The following is a 26,706-nucleotide window of genomic DNA, read 5'->3' as shown; positions in this document are numbered from 1 at the left end:
GTGGGGAAAAGTTGAACTTTGAGATCTTTAAAAAGCCAAGAAAAAAACAGCTGTTCTTGGTATAATGCACCATTTGCTGTTTAGACTTCCAGTGATTATTGTGTGTCTACTTAATAGGCATCTTAAAAATTCACTCATTATTAGGACATGTAGAGGAATGCTGTGTTTTCTAGCTTTTGGGCCTTGAAGGAGTAAATGTTTTAAAAGTTAGGAAGATGATATAGGGTATCCATCGTGTTATTTGCCAAAACTGGCAGGCAGCTGATGTCATTGCTTAAACCAAAATACTCACTTTCTCTCTAGTAAACAGCACCCTGCTTAGTGAATCACTCCTTCCTCAGGGCAACTTCATGCTGTTCATGAGGACTGACTCCATCTATGGGCTTAGGGATGGACAGTTAGAGCATTACTTCCTCTAGGCACCACAACTAATTAGTCACCAGGATTAGTCATTCTACCTAACCACAGAAATAAGAATTTTTGTGGAAATAATAGGAAGAGAGAAGTTTTCTTGCCACTTTTAGGGATGACAGTAAGGATGATATAAGTATATTCTCAGGCCATCATGTCAAATCTGAGAATAAAGTATTTGAAACACAAGACAGAACCAAGCAAGTCCTACAAACATTTTAATTGAATCTTGGATCCATTCATACCTAAAGCCGTGAATATGGATTTTATTTCATTACGTGAGCCAATAAATTCTCCTATTAGCTAAGCCAGTTTGAGTTAAATGACATGTATGTGCAACTGAAGGAGTTCAGACTGTTACACCAAGAAAGCATTCAGAAATACAAATTGCTGTCATTCTTCTCTCTATCATTTAACAAAATGATGAAAGATGATCATTTAACAAAAAAGAACATTTGCACAAACAGACAGAAAGAATAAAAGACAATCCTTTAAAGTAGAAAAAATTAGCTTTATAAAATACATTGGCTTTGATTTTCTCATTTCTTCACAAGTAAATGCCCACCTTATTACAGGCCACCAAGGGACTATTGATCTAATAAGAGAATAACTGAACTGAAACTCAAGAGAACGGTTTAATTCTCACTTCTACCAGTAAGGATCATAGTTGATAAGAAAGTTACTTAAATTTCTTATAACTTAGAAAATTTTTAATGGGAACAAATAATTTCTGCATAGCTATCCCATATGGTAGTAATGAGGGAAACATAGTTTATATAAAACTGTTCGAAATTTCAAGTCACCACATGCACATTTACTAATTTCTTACCAATTATTATGACTATAGGCTATAAAACTTTTAATTTAATGTCTGAGTGACTTTGACTAATTAAGTTATGTCTCTGTATTAATGAGAACCTTTCAAAACTTTCGAGAGTGAAGACCATCTGTATTGGCCATTACAATATATAGTTTCAACTTTTACTAAAATTTTGGGTACAATTTTATTTTAATATAAACTTCACACTCCTTTGAGTAAGTTGGAATTTTTAAAAAATGCTGATATTGTGTGAATAAATGAACATCTGTTTTATGAGCAAATTATGTGATATGTAGAAGGCATTTTTTTTTGCTGTTGTTCATAGTTATGATTTGAAGGATTGGTCAATGAGCCATGTCACAAACACTGTTAAAATGAGATCTTTTGCATGAGTAAATCTGAGATCCTTTCTGTGCTCTCAGCAGATTTTGTCTAAAAGACAGCTTGATTTTAAATGAATTTTATAGCAGGAATGAAAGAGCTGACTTTAATGCCATTTAACAGGCAAAATGTATGATTTAGTGAACTTCAATGTTTGCTTACTAAGAGGCTATTCTTTTTGGTCTTGTTATTTTCAAGGTTCTTGAAACTGAACTGAGCTTCTGAATTTGGGGCAAAGGAGAGATATGTGAATGAGTTTTTGTAAAAGAGAACCTACTTCACAGTGAGAGTTTTGCAGCATATCTAATCACATTTGGCAGAAGAGAGAGGAAAAACAGGGAAGCAGATAAAGCAATTGTTAAGTCTGCTCTTGAGACTACAAAGCACAGCTCTCCCATAGCTCTGTACAGTGTGCCAGTTAGATCGTCTGCCCGCTGGCAGCTTGCCATTTAGATGAGTGTTTCTCCCTCTCCTCTCAGTGTGCCTTTGAAGTTTCCCGTTGCAAGAACCAGAGGTAATGGGCTATTTTGCACAATTCATAAGGGCACAATGAAAGCAGCAACTTCTCTTTCAAAAAGCCACAGAAATGTCAAACATGAGTTTGGCAACAAGGTTACATACTTGGCCATTTAAACAGTTTGATCAAAACCAAATGATCCTGATAGAATCGTGGGAAGATGGTGGAGCAAAAAGTTCTAGGTATGAATCAGTCCTTCTACCAGAACAATTATTGAACAGACAATAACTGTCTGAATCAACTATATTGAAACTTCAAAGTCCAATAGAACACATAATAACATTTAGGGAGGAAGATGCTGGTAAATACCAGTAAATTGCCCTCTTTGAGGCACCCATTCCCTTTTCTCATGGCAGGCAATAGTGGGAACCAGGCCCTGGTATAGCTTGCTGGTGCCAGAAAGGGACATAAAAATCCAGTTCCCCAAGATCTTGGCTGGAGAAGAAGGGGGCATGAAATGATTGTTGTTCACAGCTTTTGATTACTTTGTATTGGTGAGGGCCCAGCTCTGAGGGCAGATATTTTTCCACCCACCCTGAACAAAGGTGGCAGAGGAGAATTAAAAACAGTAAATTTCCTCAGAGCTGTGGAAAGCACATGGCTGGCATCTGCTGGTCCTTCTCTTCCCAGTTTCATTGCTTTCTGCTTCTGGCTGCTCTATCTCTAAGTTTCTCTGGGTGCTTCTCTTAATTTCATCTCTTAGCTTCTGTGTTCATTTTATCCTTTTATGAAAGACTCCAGTAAAACCCACCTTGAATGGAGTGGGTCATGTTTCAATTGAAATAACCTAATCAAAAGAACCATAATAGGTCTACACCCACAGGAATGGATTAAAAGAACAGTCTTTTTCTGGGGTACGTCATAGCTTCAAGCCACCTCACAGGCCTTGTTCTAGTTGAAAACACTGAATTAAAAAACTCTTCTCTGGTGTGCTCAGCTTACAAAATTTGCCCTCCAGCCAAAAGCAGCTTGAGACAATAAAAACAGTATAAAAAACAGTTGAAGTGGTTGATGACCTGGGGAAATGGTTTAACTGGTTTAAGTCCTACAGTGGAAAACGCTTGAGAGAGAGAAGATCTGTTTCCTGGGAAGTGGGAGAGATAGTAACATTCTTGTAAGCAGGGGAGCTCCTAAGGCCACTAGCAAGCATAAACTCAGGACAAAACACAGCTCAGAGATTACACGGCCTCTGGGTTGACTTCTTTGCAGTAGGGTTGAACTCAGATGGACAGTTCCAGTCAATGCAAAGTTAATTTGTAAAGTCTGTGAAAAGTTTTTTTTTTTGTTTTTTGTTTTTTTTTGCTTAGATTTGTTTGGTTTTATTAGCTTCTGATAGTCAAAAAAAATTCTGTCATATCACCAGCTGGTTACAAACTCACAGTGTAGACATCTAGTCAGGAAATAAATTCTGGAGTTAACATTTTAAAATATTTGAATGTACATTGTGTAACAAAACATTACAAGTTAAAGAAACAGGAAATGGTTGCCCATCCAAAGGAAGAGAATAAAAATCCAAAAAACATCAATGTAAAGACCAGATTTATGTATATAACAGACAATGAGTTAAAAATAATGATCCTCAATTTGCTCAAGAAGATAAAGAGAAAATATTAAATGATATCAGGAAAACAATTAATTAATTATATGAGAATATCAATAAAGAAATAGAAATTTTAAAAGTAATGATCATATTTAGAGATGAAAATGAAGCTGATCAGGTTGGGATTAAGGTAATTTAAAACACAGTGGTGAGGAAGGCATTGTTTATACTTTAGAACCTCATCTACTCTTTGACACCAAAGGAAGAAAAGTTTATTTTGTCCAGAACCTAAGTTTTCTGTAGCACATAATCTAACTCAAACTGTCGATAGATAATTCAAATTATCCAAACATAGGGAGCCCAGAATAAGAGTGAGTGCCTTTAACTCTGTATAGCTTAACGTACTGCCTGGAGGCATCCCAGATTATACCAAGCAGATAGTTTAAAAGTATTGGCAAAGTCCCTTGAGGGATGGGAGAAAAAATATGGAACTATTAAACTTTACCACTGGGGAAATTCTTGATTCTGTCTCAAACATTAGGGACTCCCAAATCAATAGTCCAAACCCTTGATCTTGAGGCTTGCTCTTGTGAAGCTTATGTATGTAGTGGAGAAGATTAGCCTACCTATAGGTATGCCTAAGAGTTACTTCCAAAGGACCTCTTTTGTTGCTCAGATGTGGCCTTTCTCTAAGCCTAACTCTGCAAGTGAAATCATTGCTCTCTTCCTTTTGTGGGACATGACATCCAGGGGTGAAAGTTTCTCTGGTGGCATGGGAGATGACTCCAAGGATGGATCTGACACTGGCACAGTGAGATCAGCAATGCCATCCTGACCAAAAGGGGAAAAAGAAATGTAACAAATAAGGTATCAGTGGCTGAGAGTGATCAAACACAGTTGAGAGGCTACTCTGGAAGTGACTCTTATATAAGCTTCAATTAGATATTGCTACCTACCATAACTTGACAAACCCCAAGCAAAACCATTCCAGCCAATCCCAAAGAACACTTAGGGCAATATATATGATTCTACAAAGGTCTGTGCACTAGGGTAACTTTCCAGAAACCTACAACCTTCAAATGGATCCCTGGACCAGATAAATCCTGAAATGCAGAGTGACAGTCTCTTTAGAACATCACCTAGTTCCAGCCATCTTTTCCCTGTATTGACAGCCCCTTCCACCATGACCATGTTAGAATGGGCATAGCTCAAATACCCTTAAAGAGTTGGAGAAAGATCAAAGTTGATGGTGGAGTTATACAGAGAAGGTAGGATTTAACAAGCAAATATGATTGCTGAATCATTATATTGATATTTCTTTTAGTCTCCAGTATCTTAGAACAGTGTTCTACTTTGCTAGCCACTGGAATGCAATATATCAGAAACTGAACAGCTTTTAAAAAAGGGAATTTAATAAGTTGGTAGTTTACAGTTCTAAGGCCGAAAAAATGTCCCAATTAAAACAAATCTATATAAATGGCCATTCTATAGCATCCAGGGAAGATACCTTGCATCAGGAAGGCTGATGATGTTCAGCATTTCTCTCTCAGTTGAAAGAGCACATGGTGAACATGGCGGCATCTGTTGGCTTTCTCTGCAGGCTTCTTGTTTCATGAAGCTCCCTGGGAGGTGTTTTCCTTCTTCATCTCCAAAAGTCATTGGCTGATGAACATTCTGCTTCATGGTTCTGCAACATTCTGAAGCTTTCTCCAAAATGTTCTCTTTTATTGAATTCCAGTAAACTAATCAAAACCCATGTAGACTGGGTGGAGACATGTTTCTGTCTACTCAAGTTTCATACCCACAATTGATTGAGTCACATCTTCATGTAGATGATCTAATCAAGCTTCCAATCTATAGTATTGAATAGGATTGGAAGAAACCATTGCTCCCACAAGATCGATTAGATTTAAAACATGACTTTTCTAGGTTACATAAACCTTTTCAAACCAGCACAAGCAGATAGAAGTAAAAACCTAAAATTGTGGAGTTATAATCTATACCAAACTCTGAAGTCTGTTGTACAACTAATTGTGGTGATGTGCTTTGAAATGTATTGCTTTTTTGTGTGTATATTATTTTTCACAAAATAGAAAATAATTGTAGATTGCAATGATTAGAAAAAAAAAATTCCTTCTAGCCTCCAGTGTTCTGAAGCAGCTAAAAGGTAAAATCTGAGATGATGGAATGCTAGCCCATGTCAAATTCTGAGATCTGTTCTGAAACTGCTGGTTGAAGAGTGCTTTGAAAATTATTGCTTTATTCTTTCTTTGATGTGTATATATATTATATTATGCAATTAAAAAAAAAGAACAACAGAGAAAAAACCCTGTGAGGTAGGTAAAGCTAATATATTGTACAAAAATGAGGACCAGGAAGATTCTGTGACTTTCTTGAAGTTGTCTGGCTAATTAATGTTGCTGGCTGATTTGAGGCTAGAGTTCACACTCCAGGCCTTAACTCATTGTGCTTTTCATGGAATCATGTTGGCTTTGTGAATTTCTGGAAGGCTCCCTTTCATTCCCAAGGGAAACTGACATTCCTCCCTTTAGGAAGTAGATCTTTGGCCTCAGGGTAATTAAAACATATTTCTCAAAAAAAAATTATATGCATGAAATAACAAAGTTACAAAATACAAAAAACAACTGTCTTCAAAAATAGACATGAACAATTTACTTGAAGATACTGATGCCCCACCCTCTACTGATTCCTGAGATAAAAGGTAATGTTCTGTTAAAAAAAAAAAGAACCAAAAGAACTACTGCAATTGAAGACCAAAATAACTGAAGTAAAAAATTCCCAGGAGGGTTTCAATAGCAGATTGGAGTTGGCAGAAGAAGTAATCAGCACATTCAAAGAAAAAGCAATTGAAATGAGTCAGGATGAGGATCAGAAAGAAAAAAAAAGGATTATAATGATTATAAGCAAAAACAGCCTGACACTACTAAGGTACCACAAAGCATACCAATACATGCATTATAGAAATAGCAGAAGAAGAAAGAGAAAAAGGAGCAAAAAGAATATTCATCGAAATAGTGATAGAAAACTTCCCAAACTTAGCAAAAGATGTAAATGTGCACATCAGAGAAGCCCAGAGAATACAAAACAGGATAAATGTGAAAAAAAATGTCCTATCACATATGGATCCAACTGTAAAATGCAAAGGACAAGAAGAGACTTTTGAGAATGACAAAAGAAAAGCAACATGTTATATATAAGGGACAAGCAATTAGATTAAATACCCATCATTCATCAGAAATCATGCAGATAAGAAGGCAGAGCAGTAAAATATTTGAAGTGATGAAAGAAAACAATTGCTCCAACCAATAATTTTATATCCAGCAAGACTCTTCTTTCCAAAAGGAAGAGGAGATTATGATATTCCTAAATAAACAAAAGCTGAACAGTTCATTGCCACTAGAGCTGCTATAAAAGCAAAGCTAAAGACATTTCAGACTGAAAGGAGAGCACGCTAGACAGTGTTTCACAACAGTAAAAAGAAATAAAGACCTTTGGTAAAGGTAGCCTTTTATGTGATTTTAAATGTCTTTACTATTTTATTGTATTTTCTTACCTCACAGGTGCTCAAATGCAAGTGCATAAAAAGAAATAATAAATATATAGTTTTAGATATAAAATATACAAAGATACAATTTGTAACAACAGCAAAAAAAGTGGGAGGATGGAGGGATATAGGATCAGTGTACATGTGTGCTATTATAGTCAACTTGATATCAAATAAAATGTTTTATTTTGGATAATAAATTTCAACCTCATGGTAGCCATAAAGAAAATATATGAATATACACCTTGTTAGAAATTTGAAGGGATTCAATATGGTAAAATACCAAAAAAAAAAAAAGGTCAAGAAATAACATTAAGGTGAATGAATACTAATGGATGAATTAAGGGACAGAAAGGTATAAGATTTATAAAGACTAAACAGTAAAATACCAAAGAAATTCCTGCATTATCAGCAGTGACACTTTAAAATGTAATTTTAAATTAAATTTTAATTTTAACTGTAAATTTAAATACAAGTGGATTAAACTCTCCAGTCAAAAAACAGGTTTGGCAAAGCGAATAAGAGAAAACATGACCCTACTATGTGCTGCTTATAGGAGATTCATCTTGAATTCAAAGACTTACACAGGTTGGAAGAGAAATAATGGTAAAAAAAATACCATGTAAAGGGTAACCAAAGTAGAGATGAAGTAGTTATACTGATATCAAATAAAGTATACTGAAGGCAAAAATTGTTACAAGGGACAAAGATGGTCATTATATACTGATAAAGGGGTCAATTCAACAAGAATATATAACAATTATAAATACTTATACACCTAGCAGCAGAACTTCAAATATATGTAGCAAATATGAACAGATTTGAAGGGAAAAATTGACGGTTCTGCATTAACAGTAGGAGATTTTAATGCACCACTTTCCATAATGGATAAAATATCCAGACAGAAGATCAATAAGGAAATACTAGACTTCAACAATACTCTGAACCAACTAGACCTAACAAACATATGCAGAACAATTACCCAGCAACAACAGAGCACACATTCTTATTGAGCATGCACAGATCATTCTCCAAGAAAGCGCATACTTTAGGCCACAGAACATGCCTTAATAAAGTAAAAAATATTGAAATTATAAGAGGTACCTTCCTTGACTACAACAGAATGAAGCAGAAAACACTAATAGTAGGAGAAAAGGAAAATTCAAAATATATAAAAGTTAAACAACACACTCTGAAACCACCAATGAGTTAAAGAGGAAATCACAAAGAAATCAGTAAATATATTGAGGCAAATGAAAGTGAAAATACAACATACCAAAACTTAGAGATGCAGCAAAGTCAGTGCTGAGAGGTAAACTTATAGTTCTAAAATCTTACATAAAAAAAGAAGAAAGACTTCAAATCAGAGACCTAATGTAGTATATCAAAACTAGAAGAACTAGAAAAAGAGCAAACTAAACTCAAAAAGAGCAGAATGAAGGAAATATCAAAGATTACAGTGGAAATAAATGAAATAGAAACAAAAACACAGAAAACCTGATAGATTCAACAATACCAATATTTGGTTCTTTGAAAAGATCAATACAATTGAGCAACAATTAGCTAGACTGACAAAGAAAAAAGAAGACATTATCCAAATAACTGAAATCAAAAATGAAAAAGAGAACATTACTACCAACCCTGCTGAAATAAAAAGGACTATGAAAGGATATTATATGCAACTGTATGCCAATTAATTAGATGAAATGGGAAAATTCTTAAAAACACAGGAACTATCTACATTGATTTAGGAAGAAATAGAAGATCTCAACAAACTAATTGGTATTAAAGAGATCAAATCAGTAATCACAAACCTCCCAACACAGGAAATCCCAGACCAGATAACTTCATAGGGGAATTCTACCAAACATTCCAAGAAGACTTAACTTTAATTTTGCTCAAATGCTTTCTAAAAACAGTAGGGAATACTCTCTAATTCATTCTATGAGCCAGCGTCATCCTCGCACCAAAACCAGACAAAAATATCACAAGAAATTAAAATTACAGAACAATATCTCTTATGATTATAGATGCAAAAATCCTTGACCAAATACTAGCAAACTGAACCCAACAGCATACTAAAAGACATGATCAAGTTGGATTTATCCTTGGTATGCAGGGTTAGTTCAACATAAGAAAATCAATTAAAGTAACACACCACATTAACAGAATGAAGGAAAAAAACACACACATGATCAATTCAATTAATGCAGAAAAGGCATTAAACAAAATCCAGCACACTTTCTTGTTAAATACACTTAGAACACTAGGCATAGAAGGAAACTTCTCAACATAATAAAGGCTGTATATGAGAACCTACAGGTAACATCCTACTTAATGGTGAAAGACTGAAAGCTTTCCCTCCAAGACCAGGAAAAGACAAGGATGCTCACTGTCACCACTGTTACTCAACTTTGTATTGGAAATTTTAGGCATAACAAAAGAGAAAGATATATGTTCAAGAAAAAGTTATAAAAGACATACACATAGGAAAAGAAAAAGTAAAATTTTCCATACTTGTAGATGAAATGTTTCTATGTTTAGAAAATCCTGAAAAAATCTTCAACAAAGCTCGTTGAGTGTGTCAAGTTGAATCTCTTATGTAACCTAGAAAAGCTTTGTTTTAATCCTGATCCAGTCTTGTGGGGACAGCCATTTCTTTTAATCCTGTTTAACACTGTAAGGTGGAAACATTTTTTTTAACATGGACAGGCACCGGGAATTGAACCCAAGTCTCCATCATGGCAAGTAAAAATTCTGCCACTGAACCAGCATCGCACCAGGTGGAAACTCTTGATTAGATTATCTCCAGGGAGATGTGACATTCCCAATTGTGGGTGTGATATTTTGATTAGATGGAGATGTGATTCTGCCCATTCAAGATGGGTCTTGATTAGTTTACTGGAGTCCTTTAAAAGGGGAAACATTTTGAAGACATGAGAGAGAGCTGACACAGATGCCAAAGCTTGGTGAAAGGCATTGATGTTGGAGATGTTTGCAGCCCAGTAGACATTGCTATGCTTCTCCCCTTGAGTTGTTAGGCAAGCCAGAATCTGCAGAGAGCCAAGGGAAGCCAAGAGATGAAAGTCAGCTCTGGAGAAGCAAAGTGAGGAACCCTCACAGGAACAGAGGCTGAAAGCAGTGTAGCCAAGGAGCAAGGGACCAGCAGATGTCAGCCATGTGCCTTTCCAACTGACAGAAGTGTTCCAGACCCATTGGCTTTTCTTGATTTAAGGTATCTTTCTTTGGATGTCTTAGTTTGGACATTTTCATAGACTTAGGACTGTAAACTTGTAACTTAGTAAATTCACCTTATAAAAGCCATTCCATTTTTGCTATATTGCATTCTGGCAGCTTAACAAACTAATACATTGAGCTTAAAATGAATTCAGCAAATTAGTAGGATACAAAATAGCTCTAAATCAGCAGTGTTTCTATATCCTAATTATAGACAAGGAAGAAGATATTAAAAAAATTCCATTTATAATGACAACTGAAAGAATCAAGTCCCTACAACTTAAACTAACCAATGATGTAAAGAATTTGCATACAGAAAAGTACAAAAACTTTCTAAAAAAAAATCAAAGATGACTTAAATAAATTTGTATTAATGAATTGGAAAATATTGTTAAGATGTCAATTCTACCCAAAGCAATTTAAAGATTCAATACAATCCCTATCAAACTTCCAACAGATTTCTTTGAAGAATTGGAAAAACTAGTCATCAAATTTATAAGGAAGGATAAGGGACCCCAAATAGCCAAAGGCATTTTAAAAATTAGGAAAGGTGGTAGAGGACTCAGAAATCAGCCCTCACATTTATGACCAACTGATTTTTGAAAAGGGGTCAGAGACCACCAATTGGGAAAGAATTGTCTCTTCAACAGATGATGCTGGGAAAACTGGATCTCCATTTTCAAAAGAATGAAGGTGAATCTGTACCTCATACCGTATGCAAAATTCAACTGAAAATGGATCAAAGATGTAAATATAAGAACAAGAAATATACAATTCCAAGAAGATAAAATAGAAAAGCATCTTCTTGATCTGTGTTAGGCAATAGTTCTTAGACTTTATACCCAAAGCACAAGCAAAAAAAGAAAAATATAGTAGATGTGATTTCATTAAAATAAAAAACTTTTGTGCCTCAAAGAACTTTACTTTGAAAATAAAGTGACATCCTATACAATGGGAGAAAATGTTTGGAATCCACATATTGCATAAGGATTTAATATGCAGAACATATAAATAAATCTTAAACTCAACAACAAAATGACAAACAACCCAATTTTCAAAAATGCGCAAAAGACTGGAATATACACTTCTCCAAAGAGGACCTACGGGTGGCCAATAAGCACATGAAAAGATGCTCAACATTATTAACCAACAGGGAAATGCAAAGCAAAACGACAATGAGCTAAATTTTCACACCCACCAGGAGAGCTACTATTTAAAAATATACATATAAAACATAAAGTTTTGGAGAGGATATAGAAGAACAGGAACAGCCATTCTTTACCAGTGGTAATGTAAAATCATGCAGCCATTATGAAAGATAATTTGTTAGTTCCTCAGAAAGTTAAGTATAGAATTATTGCATGACTTGGCATTCCCACTTCTAGGTCTATACTAAAAACAATTGCATCAGGAACTCCAACAGATAGTTGCACATGAATGTTCATAGTGGCATTATTCACAATTGCCAAAAGAGAGAAGCAACCCACATGTCCATCAACTGATGAATGGTTAAGGAAAATGTGGTTTTTGCACACAAAGGAATATTATTCTGCGGTAAAATGGATAAAATTTTGATACATGAAGCAACATGGATGAACCTTGAAGACATCATGTTGCATGAAAATAAGCCAGACACACAAAGACCAATACCATATGATCTCACTGATTTAAAATAATTAGAATAGGCAAAATCTTAGTGCCAGAATCTAGAATATAGGTTAGCAGAAGATGAAGTGGGGATAAATAAAAAGGAGTTAAGGCTTATACTGAATAGTTTCTATTTGGAAAAGTTATGGTAGTGGATTGTGAAGATAATCAACAGCACTGAATTATATATTTGAATCAGGTAAAAAAATGAAATGTTGGATTGTATATTTAATAAAATAAAATTTAAAAAATATCCATGGAAGTGCACAATACAGCAGACCCTAAGTTAGACCAGGGACTATCATTATTACAATTAAAAAATGTGCTTTCATCAATTGTAACAAATGCACCAATTGATGCAACATGTTAATATGGGCTGTTGTTCTCTAGTTTACTAGCTGCTGGAATGCAATATACCAGAAACGAATGGCTTTTAAAAAGGGGAATTTAATAAATTGTCAGTGTACAGTTCTAAGGCTGAGAAAATGTCCCAATTAAACAAGTCTATAGAAATGTCCAATCACAGGCATCCAGAGAAAGATACCTTGACTCAAGAAGGCTGATGAAGTTCACGGTTTCTCTCTCAAGTGGAAAGGCACATGGCAAACATGGTCAGGGTTTCTCTCTCATCTGGAAAAACACATGGCAAACACAGCTTCATCTGTTAGCTTTCTCTCCTGGTTTCCTGTTTTGTGAAGCTCCCCGGAAGGTGTTTTCCTTCTTCATCTCCAAAATTCGCTGATTGGTAGACTCTCTGCTTCTCATGGTTATGTCATTCTCTGCTCTCTCAGAAATCTCCCTTTCTCTACAATGTTTCCTCTTTTATAGAATTCCAGTAAACTACTCAAGACCCACCATGAATGGGCAGAGCCACATCACCATCTAATCCATTTTAACAACTCATCACTCAAGATCACATCAAGATGTGACTCCCTAAGTCACATCTCCAGTGAGATGATCTAATTACAGTTGCAAACAAACAGTACTGAATAAGGATAGAAGAAATGGCTGCATTTACAAAATGGGATTAGGATTAAAACATGGCTTTTCTAGGGTATGTACATCATTTCAAACCAGCACAGCTGTTACATTGAAACCCTGTATCTTATGCATAGCTGTTTATAATCCCAATATCTTCTAATAAAACATGCACAAACACACACACAAAACCAAAGGGCTTTGTTTTTTAAGTACTACAGCTTCATTAGAGGGAATGATAGCATTGTGAGTGGTCCAAATATTTGAACTGGCCAATAACTGTCAATCAGGTGGACACTATTTTAGTTTAATATTTTCCCAAACTGAGGAGAACTATTAATTTTCCTGTGCTCAATGCCTTCCATAGCTGAAGCCTTGCTGGATGAATTTTGGGTTTAGTACTTCTAGGCTTTATTAGCATTTGTGTGGTAGATAAAGCACACAGACTCAAGCCAAACTGTTCTGGGGTTCAAACCCCAGTTCTGTCTCTAAATACTAATATGACCTTGGGAAACTTTTTGTCTCAGTTTCCTTATCTGTAAAATGAGAGAATACTAATGAGTGCCTCAAAGATTGATTGCTATGATTAAATAAACATATGTGAAATATCTGGTATATTGTACATACTCTGCAGTATAAGTTATCATTTTTATTTATTTAATACTTTGTTCAACTCTTTTTGTTGTTGTTACAAAAGTATGAATGATATCACACAATTGATTCTGGAAATATTTATTGACTATATATTATGTCCATATAACTATGATAAATGTTGTTGAAGATAGAAAAGCAGATTATTAGTTCTTGTATGGCCCTGGGAATGTCTGATACAGGGAAATTGCCAGTTTTCTTGGGACCTTTGCAATTTGTTTGACTGAATCAGCTAAGTAAGCAAGGAAACCATGGACTGTTCCTACTATACTCAAGGTACTGGAAAAGGCATTGGAAGGTAAAAAAGAAATATAATAGAAGTTCTTTAGAAGTTCTTTCTTGGGTTAAGAGGTGGATGTTGAAACTCAGAGTCTCATTTCTGTTCATTTGGGTTTAACACAAGAATATCACCTTGTTTCTAAGACAGTGCCTGACATAAGTAAATATTTATTAAATAACTGTCTTTTTAATTTACAAAGAAGTTTCACACAAACTATCTGTATTAGGGTTCTCTAGGGCAACAGAAACAACAGAAGATATCTGCGAATATGAGATTTTTATAAAAGTGCCTCACACAATTGTGGGGATACACAAGTCCAAATTCCAAAGGGCAGGCCACAAACTGGTAACTATGATGAACGTTTGTGATGAATTCCCCAGAAGCTGCCTGGCTGAAGTAGAGATGAAAGTTCTCTTCTGACTGCTGAAGTCATCACCTCTCCCTTGAAAGTCTTCAACTCATTGGATTAAACTTCTCTCGTTGGGGAAGACATTCCCCTTATTTGACTGTAGATATAATCAACCATAGGTGCAATCAACTGACTGATAATTTAAGTCCACCAGATGTCCTCACAGTAATGGTTAGGTCATGCTTGCTTGATCAGACAACTAGGCACCATCAGCTGGCCAAGTTGACGCATGAACCTAACCAACACACTGTCTCATCCAGAGTTGTTAGCCTTAGTATCACTGATATTTTGGAACAGATAAGTCTTTGTTATGGGAGGCTGTCCTATGCATGCAGTATGTTTAACAGCATCCCTGGTGTCTTTTCCGCTAGATGTTAGTAGCCCCATTCTCCTCCAGTGTGGCAACCAAAAGCATCTCCAGATGTTGCCAAATTTTCAAATGTCCCCTTAAAGTCAATAGCACCCAATTTGAGAATCACTGATTCTCATATTATTCTTAAACTTCTTTGTGTGGGAGGACAATGTTATCAAATTCTCAGTTTACAGCCTAGATAACTAAATTTCAAGGTGCTTAAGTGGCTTATCTCATGTAATCTAGCTAGTGACTATTGGAACCAGCACTTGAACTCAGTAGGTCTTCTGCATCTAAATGCAATGCCTTCTTATGACTTAAACATGATGTAAGTGAGCAGCATTTGCACAGTAATGTAAATGGTAAGTTGGCTAACTCATCTGGGCCTGCCAGAGTAATGACCACATGGCAACCCTTCAACAGTGTTTCTGTTCTATGGGCTGTATTTGTAAAGAAAATAAGATGACCATGGTGAGAATTTCTGGGGAACAGTAACACTCCTGATGGGGAAACGTTTTCTATTTTACTTACATTGTAGGGCAACAAAATGTCTGTCTTATGTAGAGAGATAAATGGAGTCATTTGGTGAGTTGTTTGGTAACATATTCCTGATGAAGGGCACTACTTCCTAATGTGGTAGGGCACTCTGATTTTGTTCATATTTGTAACCATCTAATTTAATTTCCTTTCCTTTCTCTTGGAGAGAAAAATATTCACATATTTCCTGGGAGGGAGGTGGGGTAAGAAAAAGTGCCTGCTATCTAGAATCTGTTTTAAATCATTTTTGCAGACCAGCCCATAAAATACAATTGCTGCTGCTTCCAGGTGGTTTTAAAGACACACGAGATCTAAATTTTACATAACTGTGAAAATAAATTAGGTCCTTCTCCAGATGATACTCCCTGAACTATAAATCTCCTTCGCAGTTTCAAATTCTATCTAAACAACTTGGCGTTAAAATTAATTCAAAAAGATAAGCTGGGCTAGAACAGGTGTAAGCAATGATCACAACTAATAAAAAGAGGCCAGAGAGAAAGAGATAAAATGGAGGTAACAGAAATGCAATGAAGGAACTGGAGAGAGTTAGAGGACATCATGAAAATGAATTCATGAGAATGATTTATATGAAGAATTTAAGAAAATCAAGATGACAACTCTTGATTCTACATTATGTCTTTTTTTGTGCATTGAAGCTAACATAAGAGCGTCCAAGATATATTTTAGCTATGATAGTAGACTTTGATATAATAGAGTTTGATAGAAATTTTATCATTATTTCCAATGTTATTATTAATGTCCTCAACAAAAAAATCATTAATTGTATTAAGGACAAAATCAAGAGACTTAAAACAAAGATGGTAGTCAAGGAATTAAAGCAAAAGCTTTATCATCAACTTCCTTTATGAGCTTAGGCTAGTAATTCTTAGACTTTGAGTCACGTTGTTGACTTGTGAAGCACAGGTTACTGGGCCCCATCCCCAAATTTCTGAATTAGTAGGTCTGAGGTGAGGACATGAAATTTTGCCTTTTTAACAAGCCCTCATGTAAGGCTGAGGCTGCAAGACTGAGGACCTTGCTTTGCTTTGCGAACCAGTGGTTTAGGGCACCATTGGAATGCATATGAGCCCTATTGTCCTCAGATCTAAACTGGCTGAAGACTACCTATACCAAAGTATTGATGTGTGAGAATTCTTTTAAAAGTGTTAGGTCATGTTTAACAACAAGGATTTAAAAACAAACTCTTTTAGCTTCAGGCTAGGACTATTCCACTGGTTTGGCCTACTTTATTGGGAAAATCTTCAGATTATTCTACCATACCAAGAATAAATCAGGAATAAAAGGCTAGTGTATGCCTGGATATTTTTAAATTATCATTTAAAAAAATGGGCAGAATTTTTATCTCTTTGCTATGGTATTGGCTTTCATTAATTTTAGGATGGACCGTCCCTGACTTATACTATTTTCTTGCTTTATGATACTCATTTGACAGGAAAAGGGAAAAAATAACTTACTCTTGTAACAAAGAAGTAATTGTGCCCATAACACTTCCACAGATCATTGGTGATTACCTCTTGGAATTCTAGACGATCACATGTACTATCTCTATATATTGTCATGTTTTATAGCCATGTACTAATCTATAAGCCCAGACACTTACAAATGATCCATAGAGTCATTTAATTAGAGAGTGGCTAAACTGAATCATACGGAGTTCTAAAGGGCCAAAATGTTAATAAAAGCTGTGGTGGTTATCTGAATATGTTATAACCCACTCCTCATTTCTCCATGTTGTTCCAAAAATAAGAAGAAACTTTAAACATCTGGAGAAATCAAATTATTATTTGCAATTATAGGTGAAATTTTTTACATGTTTTAACAAACATTTTGAATTATACCATGTCCCAGGCACTATGCTAACTCTAGAGAAACATATGTGAATAAAGACTTGATCCTGGTGTGTAAGAAGTTTATAATCTGTGAGGTAGCTCAACTTAAAAATAACTAAATATATAAAATATAACATAAAACTTACTCTAATGACAAAATATATAATAGCATGAGCACAGATGAAAAAGAATAGAAAATACCGTATAAATAAGAAACCATTTTTACAAAGGAATTCCTCATAAATGGCCTCTGGGTTTAAACTATGTGAGCTATTCAAAGCCATAAAGTCTATTAGCTTTGGTTGGCCTAAACAGTAGAATTAAGAAACTACCTTTCAAAACTAAAAAAAAAAAAAAAAGGCATTCAAAGATACATATTGTTGTGATTTTCTGAGAAATTCCTTATTTTGCATAGTTTTCAGGTCTAAATAAGGATACTCAAACATACTTTATACATCCTTCTATCCTAAAGAGTTCTAAATGGTACACTGTATTTGAAATACATGGTCTTATGCTGATGATAAAAAGAGAGATGCCCTGGTGCTGACTATATTTTACTGCTATTCCTTAAATATACATATTGAAGTGCTCATAATATTTTTTTCACATTTTTTTTATTGTGAAATATAACATACATACAAAAACGCAATAAGTTCAAAAGTCCATTTTAACAAGTAGTTATAGAACAGATTTCAAAGTTTGGTATGGGTTACAGTTCCACAATTTCAGGTGTTTCCTTCTAGCTGCTCAAAGAAACTGGAGGCTAAACAGAAATATCAATATAATGATTCAGTAGTGATACAAATTTGTTAAATCCTAACTTCTCTGTATAACACCTCCTTGTCCTTTGATCTTTCTCCCAATCTTGAGGTTTCTTTGGGCTATTCCCATTCTAATTTTTTCATGTTGAAAAAGGATGGTTGACATATGGCATTGGGGAGAGAACTGGTTGATGTTTTTGGAGAGACTGGAACCTCTGGGTTTCTGGATTTATCTGGGCTAGGAACTATCTGAAGGTTTTAGGTTTCTGAAAAGTAAGTTTAGCAAATGCAACTCTCAGATAGAGCCTTGTGTGTTCTTTAGGGTTAACAGGTATGACACTGATTGGGGGTTTGGGAATCTGTGGCAATTAGCAATATCTAGCTGAAGCTTGCATAAGAGTAACCTCCAGAATAACCTCTCAGTTCCATTTGAACTCTCTTAGTCATTAATACCTTATTTGTTACATTTCTTTTGCTCCTTTTCATCTGGAAGGTGCTGTCTATTCCATGGTGCAGGGCCAGGCTCATCCCTTGGAGTCATGTCCCACATTATCAGGGAAACTTTCACCTCTGAATGTCATGTCTCACGTAGGGGGGAGGGTAATGATTTTCCTTACAGAGTTGGGCTTAGAGAGAGAAGCTGCATTTGAACAAGAAGAGAAGTTTCCTGGAAGCAACTCTTAGGCATAATTATAGGTAGCCTTAGCTTCTCCATTGCAAAAATAAGTTTTGTAAGGGCAAGCCTCAAAATTAAAGACTTGGTTTATTTTCTTTGGAGTCTCTAATGTTTGAGAGAGTACCAGGAGTTTCCTAGGTGGAAAAATTTGGTGGTTCCATATCTATTCTCCAGTCCCTCAAGGACTTTACCAATACTTTTAAATTATCAGCCCACCATAGTCTAGGGTGTATCCAGGTATTACATTAAGCTACACAGAATTACAAGGCCTCATTCCTGTTCTGCGTTTAAAGTTTTTGAATTGTTTAAATGAGCTATCCAAGTAAGTTCATTTAGGTTGTGTGTTACAGAAGATTGAGGTTCTGGGCACAATAAATTCAATTGATCATAGATTTGGTAGTCTCTCTCCATACTCTTCTTTTTTCCTTGCCTAACAGTGCTCAACTGTCCTGTGTACAACTGGAAATGCATTAAATCTCTCCAGAATAGGGTGCAAGTCCTTGGGTAATATTCATTCTTAAATTTGATATCCTACAACTTAAATACTATTACATGAATAAAACAGCTTATGTGTATGACAAAAAGGATAAAATAAAGAGGAAAACAAAGATACTTTGTTTATGTATAAATGCATAGATACTAATTACAAAGCAAGGAAGAAATATTCATACCATTACGTCCTCATTTCTGTAACTGATGACATGGTCATAGCTCATATTTATCACTACTTTCTTCTATTATCCATTCCATATTCCCTTTATCCTCAGCAAGAATCTCAGTTGGTCGTGGTTCTCTGTCTGGTGGGGTGACCGAAACTTTCATTCCTGAAATTTCAGAGCCGTTGTTAGTCCTGCCTGAATTGGGTTGTGGCAGATTTTCATTGATTTTAATATCAGGGCATGGTAGTACTAAGAGACACCCTAGGCCCTAGGGGATTTCCTACATTCCAGGAAAACTCTTTACTTCCATTGTGTAGTTGCAGTCCTAGTTCCCCCTGATAGCTAGGGTCAATCACCCAGCCAGAAAAGTAACCCCTTCTTGGCTTGCTGAACCAGGGGCATGAGTAACCCAAAGTGACCAGGTGGCAGTATTAGATTCTAATTCAATGGAATCATTGCTGTTTCTCCTGTTGAAAGCACTCCCCCTTCTGAAACTAAAACCTATGGATCAGCAGAGCTCAAGGTCACAGGGACAAGAAGCAAAAATTTTCCTAGTGGATCACTAGGGGTAATAGTGATTGCTGCCACTCTATTTCCACCCCTTGATTCCTGGCTTTGGGAGATACAGCACCAAATAATGGATGCAGATGCAGATTCAGAATATAACACAGCCTCCTGGAGAACATCATCCCAGCCCTGCAAGGTATTGCCACCTAGTTGGCACCATAATTGAGTTTTCAAAAGGCCATTCCACTGTTCTATCAACCCAGCTGCTTCTGGATGATGGAGAACATGGTAAGACTAGAAAATTCCGTAAACATGTGCCCATTCCTGCACTTCATTGGTTGTGATGTGGGTTCCTTGATCAGAAGCAATGTTGTGTAGAATACCATGGTGGTAGATAAGGCATTCTGTGAGCCCACGGATGGTATATTTGGCAGAAGCATTGCGTGCAGGGAAAGCAAACCCACATCCAGAGTATGGGTCTATTCCAGTTAGAACAAATTGCTACCCTTTCATGATGGAAGTGGTCTAGTGTAATGAGCCTGCTACCATGTAGCCAGCTGATCACCTCACAGAATGGTGTCATGTCAGGGGCTGAGTGGGGGTCTCTGCTGCTGGCATATTGGGAACTCAGCAGTGGCTAAAACCAGGTCAACCTTGGTGAGTGGAAGTCCATGTTGCTGAGCCCATGCATAACCTCCATCCCTACCACCATGACCACTTTGTTAATGAGCCCATTGGGCAATAAACAGGAGTCACTGGGGAAAGAGACTGACTGATATTCACAGAGTGGGTCATCTAATCTACTTGATTATTGAAACTGTCCTCTCCTAAAGTCACCTTCTGGTGCACATTCACATGGGACACAAATGTCTTGATGTTTTTAGCTTACTCAGAAAGGTCTATTCACATACCTCTTTCCCAACCTTTTTTGTCACCGATCTTCCAGTCCTGCCCCTTCCAAATCCCTGGCCATCCATATAAACCATTCACAACAGCCTATGACTCAGTATGCACCTCTGGCCAGTTCTCCTTCCAAGCAATATGAAAAACCAGGTGCACTGCTAGAAATGCAATACACTGGGAGGATTTCCCCTCACCACTATCCTTCAGTCTGGAAACAGGTTTCAGTGCTGCGGCTGTCTGCTTTTGGGTGGTACTTGCATATTATGCAGAACCATCTGTAAACCATACTCAAGTTTTCTCTTCTTCAGTCAACTCACTGTAAGGAACTCCCCAAGAGGCCAGACTCTGGTCTGGGAAATAGAAGATAATGTGTCAGGACTGAAGACCGTGGGCACTTGGACCACTTCCTTATGTAACTTAATTGTGCCTTAAGGATCTGCTTTAGCCCTATTTCATATATACCATTTCCATTTAATGATGGAGTGCTGCTGCACATGCCCAAGTTTGTGGCTTGGTGGATCAGACAACACTCAGCTCTTGATAGGCAGCTCAGTTCTTATGGTAATTTTTTGGCCCATGGTTAAGCATTCAGTTTCTACTAAGGCCCAGTAGCAGTCCAAAATCTGTTTCCCAAAAGGAGACTAGTTATCTGCAGCAGATGATAAGGCTTTGCTTCAAAATCCTAAGGGTTTGCATTGTGATTCTCCTATAGGGGCCTGCCAAAGCCTCCAAACAGCATCTCTGTTTGCTACTGATACTTCCAGCACCATTGGATTTGCTGGATCATATGGTCCAAGTGGCATAGCAACTTATACAGCAGCCTGGGCCTGTCACAGAGCCTCCTCTTGTTCAAGTCCCCACTCAAAGTTAGCTGCTTTCCTGGTCATTCAATAAAAGGGTTGGAGTAGCACACCCAAATGAGGAATATGTTGTCGCTAAAATCCAAAGAGATCAACTAGGTGTTCTTCCTCTTTTTTTGTCATAGAAAGGGCCAGGTGAAGCAATTTATCATTCACCTTAGAAGGGATATCTTGATATACCCCACACCATTCGACACCTAGAAATTTCACTGAGATAGAAGGCCCCTGTAATTTTATTGGATTTATCTCCCATTCTCTGACACACAAATCCCTTACCAATAAGTCTAGAGCAGTTGCTACTTCTTGCTCACTAGGTCCAAACAACATGATATCATCAACATAATAAACCATGTTGTCTTGTGGAAAGGAGAAATAATCAAAGTCCCTACAGACTAGATTAAGACATAGGGCTGGAGAGTTGATATACCCCTGAGGTAGGACAGTAAAGGTATATTGCTGACCTTGACAGTTGAAAGCAAACTGTTTCTGGTGGGTACTTACTAATAGCTATTGAGAAAAAAGCATTTGCCAGATCAATAGCTCCATAACAGGTACCAGGGGATGTGTTGATTTGCTTAAGCAATGATACCACATCTGGAACAGCAACTGCAATTGGAGTCACCACCTGAATGAGTTTATGATAAATCATTGTCATCCTTGAAGACCCATCTGTTTTCTGCAAATAAGAAAGTTAAGTGGGTATGTGGTCGTATTCATCACCCCGGCGTCCTTCAAGTCCTTTGGAGTGGCACTAATCTCTGTGATCCCTCCAGAAATTCAATATTGCTTATGACTTACTATTTTGCTAGGTAGGGGCAGTTCTAGTGACTTCCACTTGGCCTTTCCTACCAAAATAGCTCCCACCCCAAGAGTCAGAGAGTCAATGTAGGGATTCTGCCAGTTGCTCAGTATGTCTATTCCAAATATGTATTCTAGAACTGGGGAAATAACTATAAAATTATTTAACTCAGGTTCATTGTGAGCCAGACATGAGCTAAAAGTCCATTGATCACCTGACTTCCATAAGCACCAACTCTGACTGGTGGACCAGCATGATGTTTTGGGTCCCTTGGAATTAATATCACTTGTGAACCAGTGTCTAATGATCCCCGAAATATCTGATCATTTCCTTTTCCCCAATGCAGTTACCCTGGTAAAATGACATAGGTCTCCCTGAGAAACAGTAACAGTATAAATTTGTGGTAGTGTAATAGGGTCCTTCCCCAAAAGGGACCTGGCCTTTCCCTCTTTCAAGGGGCTCTGGGTCTGTAAACTGTCTCAAGTTTGGAAATTGATTAAGGAGATATGACTCTCTGTTTTGTAATTCAAGGCAGACTTCTGTTCACTTGACCTAGAACTGTTTTGCTTATACAGTTCAAATAAGAATTTAGTAGACTGCACATCTATTGTAGTTCTAGGTACCCCATGATCTACTAGCCAGTGCCATAAGTCTCTGTGAGTCAGATTATTTTGAGTCTGCTGTCCATTATGATAGCCATGCCCACCTTGTCTTTGGGGATTAAGTGCTGCCACCTGGCTTCTGCCAACTTGGGATCCGATCATCCCCATTGTGTTTAAGGTTTCCAGCTCAGTGAGAGCAGTTCCCAGAGTAATATCTGACCTACAGATGGGGCGGGGTGGGGAGACCACAGAGATTTTCAGGGGTAATGGAGCTAGTCTCACAAATTGATTTCTCACGGTTCTTGTAAAAGGTATGTCCTCTGGACATTCCCTGGGTGTATGAGCAGACTTTCTGTGATAAATCCACTCTAACATTTCAATCTCTCTAAGCTTTTGGATCCCCTCACATACATAACATGAGGGCAGTTCTGGCATTTCAACCTAGGTTACCTTTTGATCCATGTTTCAACCAACAATCCAAAGAAACTGTTAATGCCTTTTCTAACCCTTCAAATTATGACATTGAATACAGAATCTCTGCTTGGTGGGCCCATATCAATAAATTCAGCCTGATCAGCTTTATATTTCTTCCACCATTATCCCACACCCTTAAAATCAATTCCCACACATATTTCTCTGATTTCTGTGGATATAAATTGGAAAACTCATGCAGTTCTTTTGGAGTATAGTCTACCTCCTCATAGGTGACACTTTGTACCTCAACTTTCGGAGACTGTTAGGACTTCAGTCTAGTTATAGGTCTGGAAGAAAAGAGGTGTAGTGCGGATGGGTCATGAAAATTATTTGAAGTGTCTTTCAAGACAATTACTTCAAGGCATTCCTTTGCAGGTTGTCTGGTGAAAAAGGATTAATCACTCCAGGCAGAGGAGCAATGTCTATTTCCCCACGGGGGTAATTACAGGCTTCATAGGCGCTGAAGGGTTAATCTGTTCAGGTGGAAGTTGGGTGGCTAACTCCTCAGGACTGACTGGAGGTGAGGAAGCCATTTCCTCATGACAGGCTGCAAGTGGGGTGACTATATCTTCAGGACAGTCCATTACAAGGTTATCTAGAAAAGACTCAGAGTTTCAATGTCTCCACAGCCATCATTATCAATCTATATGTCACCATTCCATTTTTCAGGGTCCCACTCCTTTCTAATCAAAGCCCTCACTTTAATGGCAGGCACCCTCAAAATTGAGATTTCAGTTTAAGTCGTAAAGTTGCTACTCTAACGATGAGACTCTGAGTCTGATTTTCATTGATCTCAAGTCTTCAACTACAGGAAATAAGATTTCCCTTCAGGGCACTAATAAATCTTTTACATCTGTCATAAGGGAGATAAGCTCACTTGAAGCTTTCAGCTCATCTCTTTCCCTCATCACTGTATCCAATGTGTCTAATAACAACCAGCCAACATCTTTACACCTCCTAATTCCACAAAACTCCATAAAGGTGTAAAAACATTATTACCCAGAACCTTGCCTTGTATAAGTGTACAATTAGCAGAATTGAATGGCTATATTTTGACTATCTCTTTTGCCATCTCACCCCATGTATTATCAGTGCCATCCTAATTATGGGAAACAGAGTCATTAGTGCCCTTGAATCTAGTCAGAGTAGAAAACTAACTGTAAAAACTCACTTTTTAAGATTCCATTTCTCAAGAACAACTCCCAGTATCAAGCTGGATTAGCTAGGGTTCTCTAGAGAAACAGAATCAACAGGAGTTATCTGTAAATATAAGATTTATGAAAGTGTCTCATGCAAGTGTGGGGATAAAAGAGTCCAAGATCCATCGTGAAGGCCACAAGCTGGCAGCTCCAATGAAGGTCCTCAGCAAACTCTCAGGAGAGGCTGGCTGGCTGAAGCAGAAAGAATGATTTTTCTCTTCTGAATCCTCCTTAAAAGCCTTCTGGTGATTAGATCAAGTATCACTCATTGAGAAGACACTCCCCTTAGCTGAGGGCAGATACCTCTATGGTGCCTGCTGAGTAATCCAAACAGTATTCTGTGGTTTCCCTCATATGTAGTAAATCGCTTTCTTCTTGCCGCTTTCAAGACTTTCTGCTTCTCTTCAACATTTGACAATCTGAATTAGTGTGTGTCTTGGAGTAGGTCTATTTGGATTTATTTTCTGATTTCCTGAAATCTGGTTCCATTTGATCCATATTTTTTTGGCCATTTGTCCTTTTTTATGCTTAAGTTCAATTGTCCTTGTCTTCTAGTTCACTTGTTCTTTCTTCTGCCTCTTCAAATGTGCTGTTGTGTGTCTGTTGTATATTTTTAATTTGGTCTACAGTATCTTTCATCTCTGGGAGATCTGCCATTTTTCTAATAATTCATTTATTCTTTCAAATTTTTCTTTATGCTATTCCAATGTCTTCTTGATATCTTATATGTCCTTTATGAACATCCTTGATTAGTTATTACAAATTCTACGTCCCCTCTGGTGTTTTAATTTGGTGATTTGGCTGGGCTATATCTGCCTAAATTTTCACATGCCTTGTGATTTTATGTTGCATTCAGGGCATTTGATTATCTTGATAAGGTTGTTTTGTGTATTAGTTTCCTTCACTTGTCTAAAGTTTTGTGCTTGTTTAGGTTTGCATTGAAGGCCCCCTTCTGCACTTGGTTTGTCAGTAATTTCCCTCCAAACCAAGGCATAGAACTCATGGAGGGGAGACGATTCTACTTGAGACTTCCCAAGAGATGGCAATCTTGAGCCACCTCTTCACCTCAGACCTGTCTCTCTCTGATGGCAGTTGTTGTCTGAGAAATATGGAGACATAAAACAATTCCAACCAGAGCTGCTGATCTCTGTGTGTGCTGAGAGTTACCAACCCTGGGGACTGGGAATTGATCAGTGCACATCCTAGCGGAGACTTCACTTTTGGGCCTGATGGGTCTGGTTGCCACCAGGCTCACTCTTGGGATGACCTAGAGCTGTGGGGCTGTGTATTTCAGCAGACCTTGCCCACATCCAGCCCAGAAATGCCTGGCAACCAATCCTGGCATGTGGCAGGTGGCTGTTCCTGGCACATGGTGGGGAAGCTGACCTGGTATGAGACAGGGTGGAGCAAGGCATCTGTTCAAAGCACCTAGCAGGGCAGCTTGTCACAGTGCCCAGTGGGGTAGCTGTTTGTGGTGTCTAGTGGCATGGCTGGTTAACGGTGGGTGGCTGGGCATGCTTTTGGGTTCCCCATGGCTCCCAGCTGCAGAACTATGTGGAAATATCTCCCATGCTAGCTGTGGGGGTAGGCTGGAGTAGAGTGTTTTAGTTTGTTAATACTACCAGAATGCAATATACTAGAAATGGGTTTGCTTTTATAAAGGGGATTTATTAAGTTACCAGTTTACAGTTCTAAGGCCATAAAAATGTCCAAACTAATGCATCTGGAGAATAATACCTTAACTAATGAAAGGCTGATGTCTGTCACACGGAAGGGCAAGAGGCTGGTATCTGTTTGTTCCCAGTTCTGTTGCTTCCAGCTTCTGATTCCAGTGGTTTTCTCTGTAAGAATCGATGAAACTTCACTTAGCTTCTCTGGGGCAAAACTCTGAGTTCTGGCTTGCTTAGTGTCTCATGGAAAAGTGTGGTGATGTCTACTGAGCTCTGCATCTCCCAACATCCATGTCTAGGTGTCTGCTCTTTCTGTCAGCACCCCAAACATCTCCAAATGCCTACATCTGTGTTGGTTCTGGTTCCTGTCTAACTTCTGTCGGCTTTCTCAGTTCCTGGTATCTCCCGGGGCCTCTGCATT

The sequence above is a fragment of the Tamandua tetradactyla genome, chromosome 11, assembly GCF_023851605.1.
Source record: "Tamandua tetradactyla isolate mTamTet1 chromosome 11, mTamTet1.pri, whole genome shotgun sequence".
In the NCBI taxonomy this organism is placed as follows: domain Eukaryota; kingdom Metazoa; phylum Chordata; class Mammalia; order Pilosa; family Myrmecophagidae; genus Tamandua; species Tamandua tetradactyla.
Note: the sequence above shows the minus strand (reverse complement) of the source record.